The sequence below is a fragment of the Poecilia reticulata genome, chromosome 13 (genome assembly GCF_904066995.2).
Source record: "Poecilia reticulata chromosome 13, P_reticulata-male-v2, whole genome shotgun sequence".
NCBI classification, from domain to species: domain Eukaryota; kingdom Metazoa; phylum Chordata; class Actinopteri; order Cyprinodontiformes; family Poeciliidae; genus Poecilia; species Poecilia reticulata.
In genome coordinates this window covers 31,950,597-31,967,972 of record NC_088842.1, presented here as the reverse complement: position 1 = coordinate 31,967,972, position 17,376 = coordinate 31,950,597, and the positions used below count along the sequence as shown (strand labels likewise).

The following is a 17,376-nucleotide window of genomic DNA, read 5'->3' as shown; positions in this document are numbered from 1 at the left end:
AACAGAAGTGCTAAAAAAAAACAGCAGCCATCCATTGTTTGGCTGTCGCTTCATGTTTTTGGCTTCCTGGAAAATGAACCGTTTCAAAAACCTCCCGATTGTTTAGTCACATTCGGAATGGGAATGACTCTGTTACCTAGCAACCACAGCCGAGCCTGGCCCGTTTCCTAGCAACCGAGGCGGCGCTCCAGCACATTCAGTCAGCTGGTTTTCTCGCTGTATTCACCGTGCAATGGCTGTTAGAAAACACAAGTGTTTTGCTGTTGACTTGCTATTCAGAAACCTCTTGCTGCATTTTTCTTGGTTGTGCAGAAGGCTCCACTTCTGTTTTTCAAAGATGTCCAGTTATATACTTGAGATTTTGTTCGCAGCCATTTCCAGGTGCGTATGTAAAAGTTGACTCAACTGGAATGATCTCGGGATGATTTTCGTAAAACATGTTTAGAACATGTTTTGTATGGACCTGAGGAAGCGTAATAGGTCATCTTTACGCTTCGTTGCGTCTCAGGTTCACAGACCGACTTCCTGCTCCATGCTGGCAGTCACTTCTGCGTCCGTAGAAGGTTTTGTTTATGTGATTGGCTTCTGCCTGGATACCGAGGCGGAGGATGAGTGGCGGGTGGTTTGGGTGGTAATTGGCTTTCTGAGAGTGGACCAAAGGGAGCTGAAGAGGCACCGTGATCCATGGCCGCGAAATGACTGCTGATGACTTCAAGCATCTCTCTCTCTCTCTCTCTCTCTGGATGTGTGTTTGTTTAAGAGGACGTGTTTTTCTGAATCCCCCCTCTCTCCCACTCACACACTCAGACCCACGATCCTCTGCTGCTGGAATACGTGTGTGGCTTTCCTCCCGCTCAACACGTCCTAATAAGGTCAGGGAACAAAGCAGGATGAAGAGCATGTTGTGTTTTATCACCACTTAGCCTCACATCCTCCAGTGAAAACACATATTAGCATACTCATGTGGTTCGTTAAATATGGAGTCAGACCAACAACGCTTGCTTTGACGACATGGATGTTCAGGAATTCAGATCCTAATTAAAAATGGTCTGAATGCAAGAAAACTGACTTTACTTCTGTTATTGGGTTGAAAAAGTTGATGTTTGTTTTTCTAGCTGACATGTTGGTTCTAAACAGCTTGAACTCCAAAAATGGCAAACAAACCGGATTGCTAGCTACAGCATGCTAACATGATTTATGTCTTATGAAAATAAATTTGCTTAATGGAAACAGCAGTTTCCAAAAAAATCATATTTTTGTGCTGGGATGATGTGTTATTTTGGCCGTATTTAAATAGATTTATTTTGCAAAACTGCAATGGAAACCGTTTTTTATTTGCATCACACGAGTCACATGATCATCAGCAGGATGTTACTACTGGCAGAAACGACAAAAACAGGAAGTTCAGGAAGGCGATGGCTTGTGTTTGTTGTTTGGTTAAAACATGTTTTTCATTCAGTGGTTAGAGTCCAAAAACTTTACTCAAGTAAGAGTAGAGATACTTCCTAATAAAACTACCCAAAAGTAAAAACTACATTTTTTCAAAAAGTTACTCAAGTAAATGTAACTAGTTTCTACCCATCTCTGTGAAAAACAAACATGCTGTCATGAAGAAACAGGACAGAACTGAACTGAGGAAGACGACGAGGATCCGGAGGGGAAACTAAGACAGGCGAGAATAAAATAATCAAAGCAGAGACAGGCGGGATCAACCAGGGACCAAACAGGGACCAACCAGGGATCAATCAGGGACCAAACAGGATCAACCAGGGACCAACCAGGGATCAATCAGGGACCAAACAGGATCAACCAGGGACCAAACAGGATCAACCAGGGACCAACCAGGGATCAACCAGGGACCAAACAGGACCAACCAGGATCAACCAGGGACCAACCAGGGACCAACCAGGATCAACCAGGGACCAAACAGGATCAACCAGGGACCAAACAGGATCAACCAGGGACCAACCAGGATCAACCAGGGACCAACCAGGATCAACCAGGGACCATCCAGGATCAAACAGGGACCAAACAGGATCAACCAGGGACCAACCAGGGATCAATCAGGGACCAAACAGGATCAACCAGGGACCAACCAGGGATCAACCAGGGACCAAACAGGATCAACCAGGGACCAACCAGGGACCAAACAGGGATCAACCAGGGATCAACCAGGGATCAATCAGGGACCAAACAGGATCAACCAGGGACCAACCAGGGATCAACCAGGGACCAAACAGGACCAACCAGGATCAACCAGGGACCAACCAGGGACCAACCAGGATCAACCAGGGACCAACCAGGGACCAAACAGGATCAACCAGGGACCAAACAGGATCAACCAGGGACCAAACAGGACCAACCAGGATCAACCAGGGACCAACCAGGGACCAACCAGGATCAACCAGGGACCAACCAGGGACCAAACAGGATCAACCAGGGACCAAACAGGATCAACCAGGGACCAAACAGGGACCAACCAGGGACCAACCAGGATCAACCAGGGACCAACCAGGGATCAACCAGGGACCAACCAGGGATCAACCAGGGACCAAACAGGGATCAACCAGGGACCAAACAGGATCAACCAGGGACCAAACAGGATCAACCAGGGACCAAACAGGGACCAACCAGGGACCAAACAGGGACCAACCAGGATCAACCAGGGACCAAACAGGGACCAACCAGGGATCAATCAGGACTAAGTTAAATTATCACACAAACCCAGATCCTCACACACACACAGTTTAACCAAAAACTCCCCAGCCTCACACACACCTGCAGCTTTTTCTGTTAAAGTTTCATCAGTTAAACTTTAACAGAAGTTTTTTGTTTTTTTGTTACTCATGTGAATTATTGGCATGTTTGTCTTTAAAATACCAAAATTTCCACATAACTCAGTATTTTGGTTTGTCTGATGATGTCATTTTTAAATAATAAATAACTGATACTTTGATCAGGTACTAAGTACTTGAGTAAACATTTTACCAAATACTTTTTTTGCTCCTATTTGAGTAATTTGCTGCGCGTCTTTACCTGGTGGGTCCTGCACGGGCCTCTGGTGCTGCTGCTGGGTCTCACAGCTTCTGTAATTATAGCTGCATGTTGGGAGATGATGGATCTGATTGGCTCAGAAGACGGAGAAACGCTCGGCGTCTTTCCTGCAGCGACGTGTGAACGGGAACAAGCATTTGATTGGGCTCGCTGTAAAGTCGCCCGGCTGATTTCCACTTCATCGAAACTCGACTGAGAAGCGTCAGCTGCCGCTCTGCAGCTGGAACACTTGAATTATTTAAAGGGAAAATAAATCCGCCTCTTTTGGGATTTGGTGCCACTTTGAAGTTAAGCTGCTGTGATGAAACGGTTTTTAAATTAAAGCGTTTTCTAATTCCACAGAAAAGCTGATCACCGCCGGGCGGCTCCGCTTTTAGCTGTTTGTTTCCTAGACTTTCCTAGACTTTCCTAGACTTCCTAGACCTAGTTTCCCTCGTTTCTTTCTTGGTCCTCGTTGTTCAGATTCTGCTGAATTAGAAACTTTGGTGTCAAACATAAAAGCACAAGAATCTTTTAAATCAATAATTCATTAATATTGATGAAACTGTTCTAGTTCCACTGGTGGATTGTTTCTCCTGAAAAAGAGAAAAATGTCTTGTTGTAATGAAATAATCTGCAAATTGAACTCCTGAATATTTTCATCAATATAAATGAATTATTGACTTAAAACAAGTTCCTATAACTTGCTGAACAGTTAATTGTAATTTAGTTTCGTCTTATTTCAAGTGTCCAAAGAAATAAAACAGAATAATTTGCTGAAAGGTTTTGGCTGGTTTGACCAAAACAGTGATTCTTAACCTTTGTTGAGGAACCGAACCCACCAGTTTCATATGCGCTTTCACTGAAACCTTCTGTAGGGATAAATAAAATATGATTCCCCCCCCAAATTCAAGACATAGGGTCACCCCATGATCACTAAGTCTTCTTAAAAGGTAGAGTCTCTGAGAACAGTTCTTCAAACTATATTCAGTGTTTTCAGGAAAGTTGATCTGACTAAACGACCCAAGGTATTTAAAATTTGCCACAGTTTCAACAGGTTGGCCATTGAGAGAAACTGGAACCACTTTACGGTCTTGTTTAGATCATTTAATTAGCTCTACATTCTTAAGAGAATGAAAAATTAATAATAAATAATAAAGACTTTGTGGTATTCTGATTTAGTAATGTAATTATATTAGCTGTATTACCATCCCCACGCCACTAGAGGCAGTAGCAGGCCAGAAAAGTTGCACTAAGGAGCAGATTTAGAAGTTCACTGAAAGCTACAGAATGTGGTAAAAACTGAGTTTTGCTGAAGTAAATAAAGACACAAGTTCAAATTCATGCTGAGAGTGGAGCTCCTTCAATCAGGGCTCCTCCGCAGCTCTGATTGGCTAAGCAATGTAACGTGATCCTCTGATTGGCTAAGCAATGTAACGTGATCCTCTGATTGGCTAAGCAATGTAACGTGATCCTCTGATTGGCTAAGCAATGTATCGTGATCCTCTGATTGGCTAAGCAATGTAACGTGATCCTCTGATTGGCTAAGCAATGTATCGTGATCCTCTGATTGGCTAAGCAATGTAACGTGATCCTCTGATTGGCTAAGCAATGTAACATGATCCTCTGATTGGCTCAGCAATGTAACGTGATCCTCTGATTGGCTAAGCAATGTAACATGATCCTCTGATTGGCTCAGCAATGTAACGTGATCCTCTGATTGGCTAAGCAATGTAACGTGATCCTCTGATTGGCTCAGCAATGTAACGTGATCCTCTGCAGCAAGTGACGGCAAAGCGGGGCGTCATTACGACTTTACACAAGTGAGTCTTTACCTCCGAGGCAGAGGCTCCGCCGAACCCCTGGGGTTCGATCGAACCCAGATTAAGAACCACTGGACCAAAACAACCGAATCTTCAGAACCGTCAGGCGTGAAAACGGTCAGATTTTTCTATGAGGAAACATTTTTCTCTTTCTTATTTTTCACTTTTGTTCCTTCTGTGCTTGTGGCCAAATGTCACATTTAGATTAACACTCTTCCAAAGTTTTAGCCTCGTTAGCATTAGCATTTCATTATTAGATAGTCTCTAATAGATATCTTGATTTGTTTAGATTATTATTTATCACTGAACTATCTTTAGATATAAACATTGAATGTTATTAATTCAGGCAGATTTTGCTACCAGATTAGCTGTTAGCTCCGGTTTGCTACCAGATTAGCTGTTAGCTCCGGTTTGCTACCAGATTAGCTGTTAGCTCCGGTTTGCTACCAGATTAGCTGTTAGCTCTGGTCTGCTACCACATTAGCTGTTAGCTCCGGTTTGCTACCAGATTAGCTGTTAGCTCCGGTTTGCTACCAGATTAGCTGTTAGCTCTAGTTTGCTACCAGATTAGCTGTTAGCTCTAGTTTGCTACCAGATTAGCTGTTAGCTCTAGTTTGCTACCAGATTAGCTGTTAGCTCCGGTCTGCTACCACATTAGCTGTTAAGCTCCGGTTTGCTACCAGATTAGCTGTTAGCTCTAGTTTGCTACCAGATTAGCTGTTAGCTCTAGTTTGCTACCAGATTAGCTGTTAGCTCCGGTCTGCTACCACATTAGCTGTTAAGCTCCGGTTTGCTACCAGATTAGCTGTTAGCTCTAGTTTGCTACCAGATTAGCTGTTAGCTCTAGTTTGCTACCAGATTAGCTGTTAGCTCTAGTTTGCTACCAGATTAGCTGTTAGCTCTAGTTTGCTACCAGATTAGCTGTTAGCTCCGGTCTGCTACCACATTAGCTGTTAAGCTCCGGTTTGCTACCAGATTAGCTGTTAGCTCTAGTTTGCTACCAGATTAGCTGTTAGCTCTAGTTTGCTACCAGATTAGCTGTTAGCTCCGGTCTGCTACCACATTAGCTGTTAAGCTCCGGTTTGCTACCAGATTAGCTGTTAGCTCTAGTTTGCTACCAGATTAGCTGTTAGCTCTAGTTTGCTACCAGATTAGCTGTTAGCTATAGTTTGCTACCAGATTAGCTGTTAGCTCTAGTTTGCTACCAGATTAGCTGTTAGCTCTAGTTTGCTACCAGATTAGCTGTTAGCTCTAGTTTGCTACCAGATTAGCTGTTAGCTCCGGTTCTCTGAACTCCAGACGTTTTATCAGAGCAGAAAAACCTTTTTTCATTTTAATTCATTAACCAGCAAACATGACACAACGTCACGTCTCTCATATTAATGTCCTCTAGCAACGATGCTGCCTCCAGGTCAGACGGCCTTTAATGAGGCTGGAAACACACACACACACGCACACACACACACACACACACACACACACACACACACACACACACACACACACACACACACACATTATCAGGCTTACACAAGAGTAAACGGGGAGGGACAGTTTGAATACAACCATCCATCAGACAATAAATTCACTGCACATATAATTTAAACATATTATGGGATGTTGTTTTTTCATTAGACACACAGAGTCTGATAATAACTAGCTACATTTACTTCAGTAACTTTTTTAAATTTGCTTTTTCTTGAGTAAAATTTCTGGATTTTCTTCCCACTGAATGAAAAACAAACTTGTTTTAACCAAAAACTCACCAGACGGACTCGGACCTGCAGCTTCTGTCAAAGTTTCATCAGATTTTTATTGAAAGAAACTGATTTGGAAAAATTTCTTTGTTTTTTTGTTTCTAATAGGATTTTTTTTCCCTTAAAATACCAACATTTCCACGTCTGATGATGTAATTTTTAAATACTAAATGATTTTCTACTTTTCAGATTTTTCAGGTTCTAGTTAAAAAAATCACTGAAAAGACAAAATAATCAACATTTTCAATTAAATAAACATTTCTGCTGCTAAGTTATGGAATAAATTGACAGATTGTTCTTGGAAACCATTTGAGTTTAAAATGTTTCGATCAGAAAAACCAACAACAGTCGGGTTCGTTACCTGGTTGAATCCAAACTGGTCACAATAATCAATTAATCAGCTGATCGCTTCATAAATTAAAACAAAGTCAATAATTTCCATTTGCATCATTTTATTGGTTTTATTGATCTCAGACTGGATGATAAAAGTCTGTTTAGTTTCAACTAAACTTTGTTTACAGAAAGTTTATAATTCATTTTATTTGTTGTTTCTGCTGTTTGGTTTGTTTATTTCTTATTTTTAAATCATCTTCCAGTTCCATTGTTTAATGTTCTTTAAAGTTTATTGATCTTTGAAAATTGGTTCTTGCATTATTATCATTATATTACCTGAAAATGGTCTCAAAACAACAATATTATCGTTTATCGCGATACTTCCAGAACAATGTATCGTCCAGATAAGTGACGGTTTCATGACAGATTCATGTAAATGCATCCAAACAGGAAATCAGGAGGATAATCTGTGCAGTATTAAGAGAGGAAAAATTATTATAAAACTTTAAAAACCTTTTGACTCGTTATATTTTCTCTATGCCCGGATTCAGAAAATGCTGTGCGCAAAGACTGAGATCACGCAGAGATGACGGCGTCGCAATAATCAGCATTTATTCAAGACGGATGCAGACTATCTCCAGAAAAGCAGATCGGATAACATCAGAAACCTCAGAGCGCAAACAACACAAGAATTTACCTGAGAAAAGGAAAAACGACAAGCAAGAAAGCAAGAACGTCCTTGGAGAAATTGCAAAGAGCGAAATCTGATTTGTTACTCTGTGTGGAAAGTTTCATCTTCTTTTCTTTAATTTATTAAAATAAGGCGGTTTGTTTTATTCTGAAAAACCATGAAGGATTAATGAGTAAAAACAGAGTTACTTTAAGATTAAGGAGGAGGATGAAGGGACTCGGAGAAGAAGAAAAATGATTTTTAATCTCAAAATCTAAACTCAGATTTCTGACTTTTTTCTCAGAATTTTCTTTAATCTTCTGAGATCAAAGTCATAAATGTCAGATTAAAGTTTGTGGCACTAATCCTCCTCCGTATTAGTTATTCTATCGTAGCCTCCTCATCAATTAGGAGAATAAAATCACAACGTTTTGACTTTATTCAGATTTTAACGCTTTTATGTTTTTGTTGCTCGTTTATGTTTTTTTCATTCACGTGTCTTTAACTTTGACAAAGAAGGAAATGTTTTATGGATTTAATGTGTAATTTAATCAGATTTTCTGCTGATCAACAACATGACAGATGACGTCTCTGTCAACGTTTCCCTGTTGGACCGACTGCAGAAGCAGCAGCAGCTCATAAATCCGTCTCCCACAACAGTTCGGACGTTTCCTCGTCCTCAGCAGCTTCGCTCCGTATTTCCACGCTGCAGCTGGACGTCGTCTCCTCCAAACGGCTGGAGATAAATCCACCAGAGGATTGATCAAGAGATCAATGAGTCTGCGGATCAATCGTATCAATGAGCCTGAAGATCAATGAGTCTGCAGATCAATGAGTCTGCGGATCAATCGTATCAATGAGCCTGAAGATCAATGAGCCTGCGGATCAATGAGTCTGCAGATCAATGAGTCTGCGGATCAATCGTATCAATGAGCCTGAAGATCAATGAGCCTGCGGATCAATGAGTCTGCGGATCAATCGTATCAATGAGCCTGAAGATCAATGAGTCTGCAGATCAATGAGTCTGCGGATCAATGAGTCTGCAGATCAATGAGTCTGCGGATCAATCGGATCAATGAGTCTGCGGATCAATGAGTCTGAAGATCAATGAGTCTGCGGATCAATCGGATCAATGAGTCTGCGGATCAATGAGTCTGCGGATCAATGAGTCTGAAGATCAATGAGTCTGCGGATCAATGAGTCTGAAGATCAATGAGTCTGCGGATCAATGAGTCTGAAGATCAATGAGTCTGAAGATCAATGAGTCTGCGGATCAATCGTATCAATGAGCCTGAAGATCAATGAGTCTGCGGATCAATGAGTCTGCGGATCAATGAGTCTGAAGATCAATGAGTCTGCGGATCAATCGGATCAATGAGTCTGAAGATCAATGAGTCTGCGGATCAATGAGTCTGAAGATCAATGAGTCTGCGGATCAATGAGTCTGCGGATCAATGAGTCTGCGGATCAATGAGTCTGCGGATCAATCGGATCAATGAGTCTGAAGATCAATGAGTCTGCGGATCAATGAGTCTGAAGATCAATGAGTCTGCGGATCAATGAGTCTGAAGATCAATGAGTCTGCGGATCAATGAGTCTGAAGATCAATGAGTCTGAAGATCAATGAGTCTGCGGATCAATGAGTCTGAAGATCAATGAGTCTGCGGATCAATGAGTCTGAAGATCAATGAGTCTGAAGATCAATGAGTCTGCGGATCAATGAGTCTGAAGATCAATGAGTCTGCGGATCAATGAGTCTGCAGGCTTTCCGTCTGATTTGGACCTGGTGGTTCTGTGCAGCTACAGACCAGATCTGAAACGTTTCTGGTTCATTTACAGCTTTATGCCTCCATGTTTGATCACATTCAGCTGGAACGATTAATCACGATTAATCGATTATTAAAATATTCAAATGATTTAGTATTTGATTAATCAATAACTGGAGATTACATATGCTGAAGAAACAAGAGAGATTTAATTAGACTAAACTACATCCATCCATCATCCATCCAACATCCATCCATCATCCATTATCCAACATCCATCCAACATCCATCCATCATCCATCCATCATCTATTATCCAACATCCATCCATCATCCATCCATCATCCATTATCCAACATCCATCCAACATCCATCCATCCATCATCCATTATCCAACATCCATCCAACATCCATCCAACATCCATCCAACATCCATCCATCATCCATCCATCATCCATCCAACATCCATCCATCATCCATTATCCAACATCCATCCAACATCCATCCATCATCCATCCATCATCTATTATCCAACATTCATCCATCATCCATCCATCATCCATTATCCAACATCCATCCAACATCCATCCATCCATCATCCATTATCCAACATCCATCCAACATCCATCCATCATCCATCCATCCATTATCCAACATCCATCCATCCAACCGTCCATCATCCATTATCCAACATCCATCCAACATCCATCCATCCATCATCCATTATCCAACATCCATCCAACATCCATCCATCATCCATCCATCCATTATCCAACATCCATCCATCCAACCGTCCATCATCCATCCATCTATCCGTTATCCATCATCCATCCATCCATCACCCATCCATCCAGCATCCATCCATCCAACCGTCCATCATCCATCCATCCATTATCCAACATCCATCCATCCATCCAACCGTCCATCATCCATCCATCCATTATCCAACATCCATCCATCCATCCAACCGTCCATCATCCATTCATCCATCATCCATCCATCCATTATCCAACATCCATCCATCCATCATCCATTATCCAACATCCATCCAACATCCATCCATCATCCATCCATCCATTATCCAACATCCATCCATCCAACCAACCGTCCATCATCCATCCATCTATCCGTTATCCATCATCCATCCATCCATCCATCACCCATCCATCCAGCATCCATCCATCCAACCGTCCATCATCCATCCATCCATTATCCAACATCCATCCATCCATCCAACCGTCCATCATCCATTCATCCATCATCCATCCATCCATTATCCAACATCCATCCATCACCCATCCATCCAGCATCCATCCATCCAACCGTCCATCACCCATCCATCCATCCATCACCCATCCATCCAGCATCCATCCATCCAACCGTCCATCACCCATCCATCACCCATCCATCCAGCATCCATCCATCCAACCATCCATCATCCATCCATCCATTATCCATCATCCATTCATCCATCCATCCATTATCCAACATCCATCCATCCATCATCCATCCAACCGTCCATCATCCATTCATCCATCATCCATCCATCCATTATCCAACATCCATCCATCACCCATCCATCCAGCATCCATCCATCCAACCGTCCATCACCCATCCATCCATCCATCACCCATCCATCCAGCATCCATCCATCCAACCGTCCATCACCCATCCATCACCCATCCATCCAGCATCCATCCATCCAACCATCCATCATCCATCCATCCATTATCCATCATCCATTCATCCATCCATCCATTATCCAACATCCATCCATCCATCATCCATCCACTTGTCCATCATCCATCCATCCATCACCCATCCATCCAACCGTCCACACACACACGCACGGCTGCTTGACAAACACACTCATCATCATCGTCGCTGCTGCAGCGGCAGAGGAGGCGACGGATCCCCACCAGGGAGGAAGCTGTGTGTGTGTGTGTGTGTGTGTGTGTGTGTGTGTGTGTGTGTGTGTGTGTGTGTGTGTGTGTGTGTGTGTGTGTGTGTGTGTGTGTGTGTGTGTGTGAATTATTCAGGAGTGTGTGAGGCTGGAGGCTCACACGTCTCCCTCTGGAAAGGCTGAAAACGCGTCACATGCAGTGAAACCTGCAGAATATGGAAAGATTCGATTGGCTAAACTAAAGATTTTCCATTATTTTTATTCGGTTACTTGATTAATCGTCAGGATAATAATGTAAGTTATAAACATTGCTTAGATTATTAGATTATTATTAGATCATTGAAATAATCGCTGGTCTGATTTTTTGACTTCATGCTATTTGTTTGCATTTTTCTCATATTTCTTTTCCTTACCAGAATTTGAACATAACTTTTTAAACATTAAGTCAGAAGATCGGATCCGTTTCTGATCGGTAATCCGGCTAAAAACCTGAAAACGATGAAGGAGTGAGAACAGGAGACGATGTTGCGGTTCATTTAAATGCGCCTGCAGCTGCAGGACTCTCGGTGAACTTTGACCCCTCCATCAGAAGTCGATGCCGTCGCCGTTCTCCCCCTGCAGGTCGGATCCGTGTCCCAGCCAACCGGCAGCAGGTGAAAGCTGCAGCGTTTTCCGAGGCTTCGCCCGGCGACTCGCTGAATCCGTTTCCTCCGCCGCTCTGCTGATGCGAAAGTGAAGAGTTTGCAGTTCGAGTCCGGATGACGGACGTTGATCTCGGCTGCAGCTCTGCCTGTTGTTTGGGAGGCGGCCGCAGGAGAAAGGCGCCATTTCATCATGCAGCCCTTTGCTGACTTTAGTTACGTCATTAATTCTGCTTTTGGTTCTAATTTCACACACAAACAAAATCGTTACTCTGGTGGATTCGCAGGAACGTTTGCAAACTTTTGCTGCGTTGCATAATTATTGCAGTTCAGCAGGATTTCGCTTTATTAGCAGGATGAATCAGTTATTAGCATGAATCAGTTATTAGGATGAATCAATTAGCTCTGGCTCACTGCTCTGCAGCCAACGAGACTTTATTATTGACCGACCCGAACACTGTAAAAACACAACGGTTAGCATTTCCTGTCTATATGAGTTCACTTGAAAAAAGACACAAATAACTTTTCAGCAAGATTGTTTTTAGTCAAAAATGTATAGATATATGTTTTTAAGTGCTAGTTCTACTGGCAGGTTATAATATGGGAAAATATGGAAGAGGATTAGTGCCACAAAAAAATTAAGAATTCTGATGTTGTGAATTTTGAGTTTTTTCTGAATTTAATGTTTAATGTTAATGTTAGCATAGCTAAGATTCTTGCTTATCAAATTAGTGGTTAGTTAACCTAATGTTTTGTTTATCTGTTGTCACCACTGGCAATAACTGTTGCTGAAACATATATTCTCCCTTGCAACCATGGCGGCCATTTTGAAAAAGTCCACCAGAAAAGGGAGACAAGAAAATAACTAGAAAATTCCTGAAGACATATAAAGGGGCTGCCCTAGTGTGCCCGTCGGTTAATAAATATGATTTTTATGGGTCTAAAAATGTAAGCCATGATTTAACACCAAATACATTTGTGTAATTGTCTATTTTATTGCAAAAATGTATTTTCTGTGGCAACAATGGTGGCCATTTTGACAGAAATAACAGATAATCAGTAAACATGTTTTTTATTTGGCAAAATGTGTTTGATTTGACACCAAGAGCATTCGTCTGGTAAATTTAGTAAAAAATAAAATAAAAATTCCTTAACAACTATCTTGAAAAATGTCCGCCATCTTGAATTTATCAGTTGCTACCATTTTTTTTTCTCCAAAAATCGACCCCCTGGTAACATCATGTGAAAAATATTCAGCTTTCTGCTGCATTTTGCTGCAAACAACATGAGAAGTAAATGTTTCCCTCCGGTTTGTGTTTCTGCAGCCCGTCGATGTGGAGCAGCCCCAGAGTTAGAGACGCAGCCCAGAGACCCGTGGTGAGTCCTTCGCTTTCGCCGACGCGTTGGCGCTGATGCAGAGTTCAGCTCATCAGATCGCTCACTGACTCACTGAGACCTGAGAGGCTGCAGCTTGAAATGAACTCAGAATCACACAGAAAACAGACGGGCAGCACTTTGTGTCACAAGGGCCAAAAGTAAGCCAAAACCAAACAAGGAAAGTCGCCTAATTTTATTGTTTTAGTAGGAAATGGATGTTTTTCACAGTGGAGTCAAACATAAAAAGGATATTTGGATATTAGAAGGTGTTTCTACTCTTATTTAAGTAAAATTTCTGGATTTTCTACCCACTGAATGAACCAAAAACTCAGCAGACAGACTTTAAACGTTTTTTATTGAAAGAAACTGATTTGGAAAAAATAAATATTTTGCCTGATTTCATTAGTTTTTGCTACTTATGTGAATTATTGTCATTAAAATACCAAAATTTCCACTTAACTTCATATTTTGGTCCATCTGATGATGTAATTTATAAATATTAAATGATTGATAACCATTTAGTACTTTTTACCAAATACTTTCTCACTCTTGAGTGCTTTCCTACTACGTTTTACTTTTACTTTAGTAAAAACTTGTTGAAGTTGTGCTACTCTTAGTTGTGTACAGTTTTCTTCACTCTGTCCGCCTGTAGCATCTACATATTGTTTTCTATGCTGACTGCAGTCATTGTTTTAGCTGAGAACAGTCCATTAAACGCTGCTACAGTGTTTCATTTACTCCGTGTTTGAAGAAAAGCCGTAGAAAACAAGAATTTTGCGGAAAGGTTTTCCATAATGGACCTGTGTGAAGGTGTGAAAGTCGATTAATTTGCCTTTCGGGCGGCAAAACAAACAGTGTGTTGACAGAATCCATTCGGAGGCAGAAATTCAGCCTGTGAGCCAATCAATATGTAGATGTTTCTCTGCTTTGTAAACAGAGATCGGGTTTCAGGTGAAAGCGAGGGAGCGTCTGCGGCTGAGCGGATGGTCATGTCTCCTGATATTAAGGATTTTGTTCAGCTTCAGCTGACCGAGCAGCCAGTCAGATCATCCATCCATCCATTTTCTTTCACCCTTGTCCCTCAGTGGGGTCGGGAGGGTTGCTGGTGCCCATCTCCAGCTAGCGTTCCGGGCGAGAGGCAGGGTCACCCTGGACAGGTCGCCAGTCTGTCGCAGGGCAACACAGAGACACACAGGACACACAACCATGCACACACACACTCACACAATTTAGAGAGGCCAATTAACCTGACAGTCATGTTTTTGGACTGTGGGAGGAAACCGGAGTACCCGGAGAAAACCCACCATGCACAGGGAGAACATGCAAACTCCATGCAGAAAGACCGGGGCCGGGAATCGAACCCAGAACCTTCGTGCTGCAAGGCAACAGCTCTACCAACTGCGCCACTGTGCAGCCCGCCAGTCAGATCAGTTTTCGAAAACTCCCAGGGTGTTTCTCTTGGTCCTTCTGTGTGCAAACATTTTAATAAAAATAAGAAACTGTAAATACTTCATCTTCTTTTTACATTTTTTTTGGTAAACTGCCGTTTCTGATGAGGAATAAATCGGGGAACCCTGAACACTGCAGCTGCTTCGCTTCAGATCCACGTCGCTGATCTGCATTTTAAAGGTTTTCACTGCGTAAACAGATCCAGATGGTTAAAGTCTGAGGAGCAGCAAGGAGAGATCCTGAAGAGCCGTGCTTGATTGGTCCACCAGGGGGCGCATTGACGGTGTACATACCTTACAGCCCCAGTCAGTCAAATTAACAATCAAGTGAATTATGACAATTATTATCCATTAAGAGAATTATTACATTGTCATTTTTAGAATAATCCGGAAGTGTTTCTTCAGCATGTTAGCCAGTGTGGCGTCGCTAGCGCTAGGCTAGGCAAAAGTGTCAGATTTCAGCAGGTTTTGCTTGTATTTACCCAGAATGCCCTGCACTATTATTCACTTCCTGATTTTAGAGCGTCACGTATTCATTCGTAGGGTGAGAAGCTCGGTCATCCGGGAGGGACTCAGAGTAGAGCCGCTGCTCCTCCACGTCGAGAGGAGCCAGTTGAGGCTCGGGCATCTGGTAAGGATGCCTCCTGGACGCCTCCCTGGTGAGGTGTTCCGGGCACGTCCCACCGGGAGGAGGCCTCGGGGAAGACCCAGGACACGCTGGAGGGATTACGTCTCTCGGCTGGCCTGGGAACGCCTTGGGATTCCCCCGGAGGAGCTGGAAGAAGTGGCTGGGGAGAGGGAAGTCTGGGCCTCCCTTCTGAAGCTGCTGCCCCCGCGACCCGACCCCGGATAAGCGGAAGAAAATGGATGGATGGATGGATGGACGTATTCATTCGAACCGAACCAGAGTCCGGTTCGGTTGGTGAGGCGTGAATGCTGAGCTAACTCTGGTCCACCAACGAACCTCGGTCTGGGTTCGGTTGAAGTGAACTCTGGTTCTGCTCAAAAGGAAGTGGACTACAGCGCAGGGCATTCTGGGTAAACACAACCAAAACAAATGCGTTAGCCTAGCACTAGCGGCAGACATGACTCATTGCTTTTTTTTTCCAACGACAAAATAGAAATTCTACAAAAAGACTAAAATCTGACGGCATTTGTGTTTCCAAGTGTTGAAGAAGGAAGTTGCGTGTCTTTTTGTGTTGTTTCCTGCCGCGGTTCTCGGAGCAGCGCCCCCACAGGCGAGGAGGGGAACAGGTTACTCAGAGGTTTTTGTTAGTTAGCTGAAAATGTAACGTTTGCAGTTTTGTTCCCCAAACTATCACTGTTACTGTTGCCATTTTCACCCCCTGCTGGTGTAGCGCACACATTACAGCGTTTCGAATTGAAATCCTGTTGAAAGTATCAACTTATAAAATATTCAGAGAAGCTGAAGCCTCGGTGTGAATGTGAACTGTTTAAGTTTATTGTTCTCCATTCCTCCTGTAAGCCAAACAAGCGCATACTTACAGGGGCGACTCGTCCTTCCAAGCATTTTCCATCCACTGCTTTGTTTTCCTTCGTGAACTGAAGGCCGGGACTCAGACAGCAGAGCTGATGGAGGAAGAGCCGCAGGCGACACGCTGAACACCTGCACCTCCTCAGCAGGTCGATTAGTTCAGCAGCAGAAAATCCATCAGGGAAAATGTCCTCACTTTTCTCCATAACTGTGGCTTAAAATCAGAAATTCATTCCGATGCAACAGAGGACAGTTCAGTGGGACGTGACGGATTAGGATGAGGCAAGAGGAGGGACATTTTATTTCATTATTTCAGGCAATTATTTCACTTGAAGGTGTTTTGTCGGTGTAATGTGGAGGATATGCGAAACAGCCAGTCAGTAGCTGGACAAGGAGCAGAAAAATCATTTTCCAGGTGACAAACAAGGACAACTTTTCAATGATTCCTGCTCAAATTAGGAGCATTTTACATTTACATGTAAAATATAGTGGATCCCCGGTACAAACAAGGGCTGTGGATCCAGTTAAAAATGCTGATAGCTGATTATTTTAATAGTTCAAACACCAAAAACACCTTAATTTGCGTTAATACGAACGTTAGCTAACGAGGAGCTTCAGGCTTCCTGGTCGCCTCTTCGGGTTCAGCCAATCAGCAACAAGGAAAACAAAACGGTAAAAGCTTCCCATTGGATAATCACTGCTGTGTGTGTGTGTGTGTGTGTGTGTGTGTGTGTGTGTGTGTGTGTGTGTGTGTGTGTGTGTGTGTGTGTGTGTGTGTGTGGGTGTGTGTGTGTGTGTGTGTGTGTGTGTGATTTCGCATGTTTTCATGGCCTCAGCCCTCATTCTCAGCCGGCTTTCCGTCGGTTTTAAAGATTTATTGCCAGATTCGCTGTTACAGCAGAAAAATAACCAACCAAACTCCCTTTCTGAGCTCTGAGAACCGGGTTTGGGTTTAAACTCCAGCTGCTGCAGGATTTCTGAGGTTCTCCTCAGCTGCTGTGTTTTCAGTATTCACCTCCTGTCAGCAGAGGCGGCTCTGAAAATGTTGACTTTCCTCCTGGGAGTTTGCAGGTTTGCTGCTTTTCCTGCTCATTTTCCAGACGTGTTTTAAAGCTGCAGGTGTCCAACATG

General features: G+C 42.9%; 1 protein-coding gene across 5 annotated transcripts in view; it reads left to right on the top strand.

Annotated features, from left to right (window-relative positions):
- The window catches only part of slc8a2b (solute carrier family 8 member 2b), a 103,171-nt gene that overhangs the window by 53,430 nt on the left and 32,365 nt on the right, over positions 1 to 17,376 (top strand). For 4 of the 5 annotated variants that reach the window (XM_081614887.1, XM_008426675.3, XM_008426673.3 and 1 more), the window contains one exon: positions 13,251 to 13,302. The exons of the other annotated variant lie outside the window; for it this stretch is intronic. The gene's annotated coding sequence lies outside the window, so the exon portion shown is untranslated. The remainder of the gene's footprint in view (positions 1 to 13,250; positions 13,303 to 17,376) is intronic. 5 annotated transcript variants of the gene reach the window in all.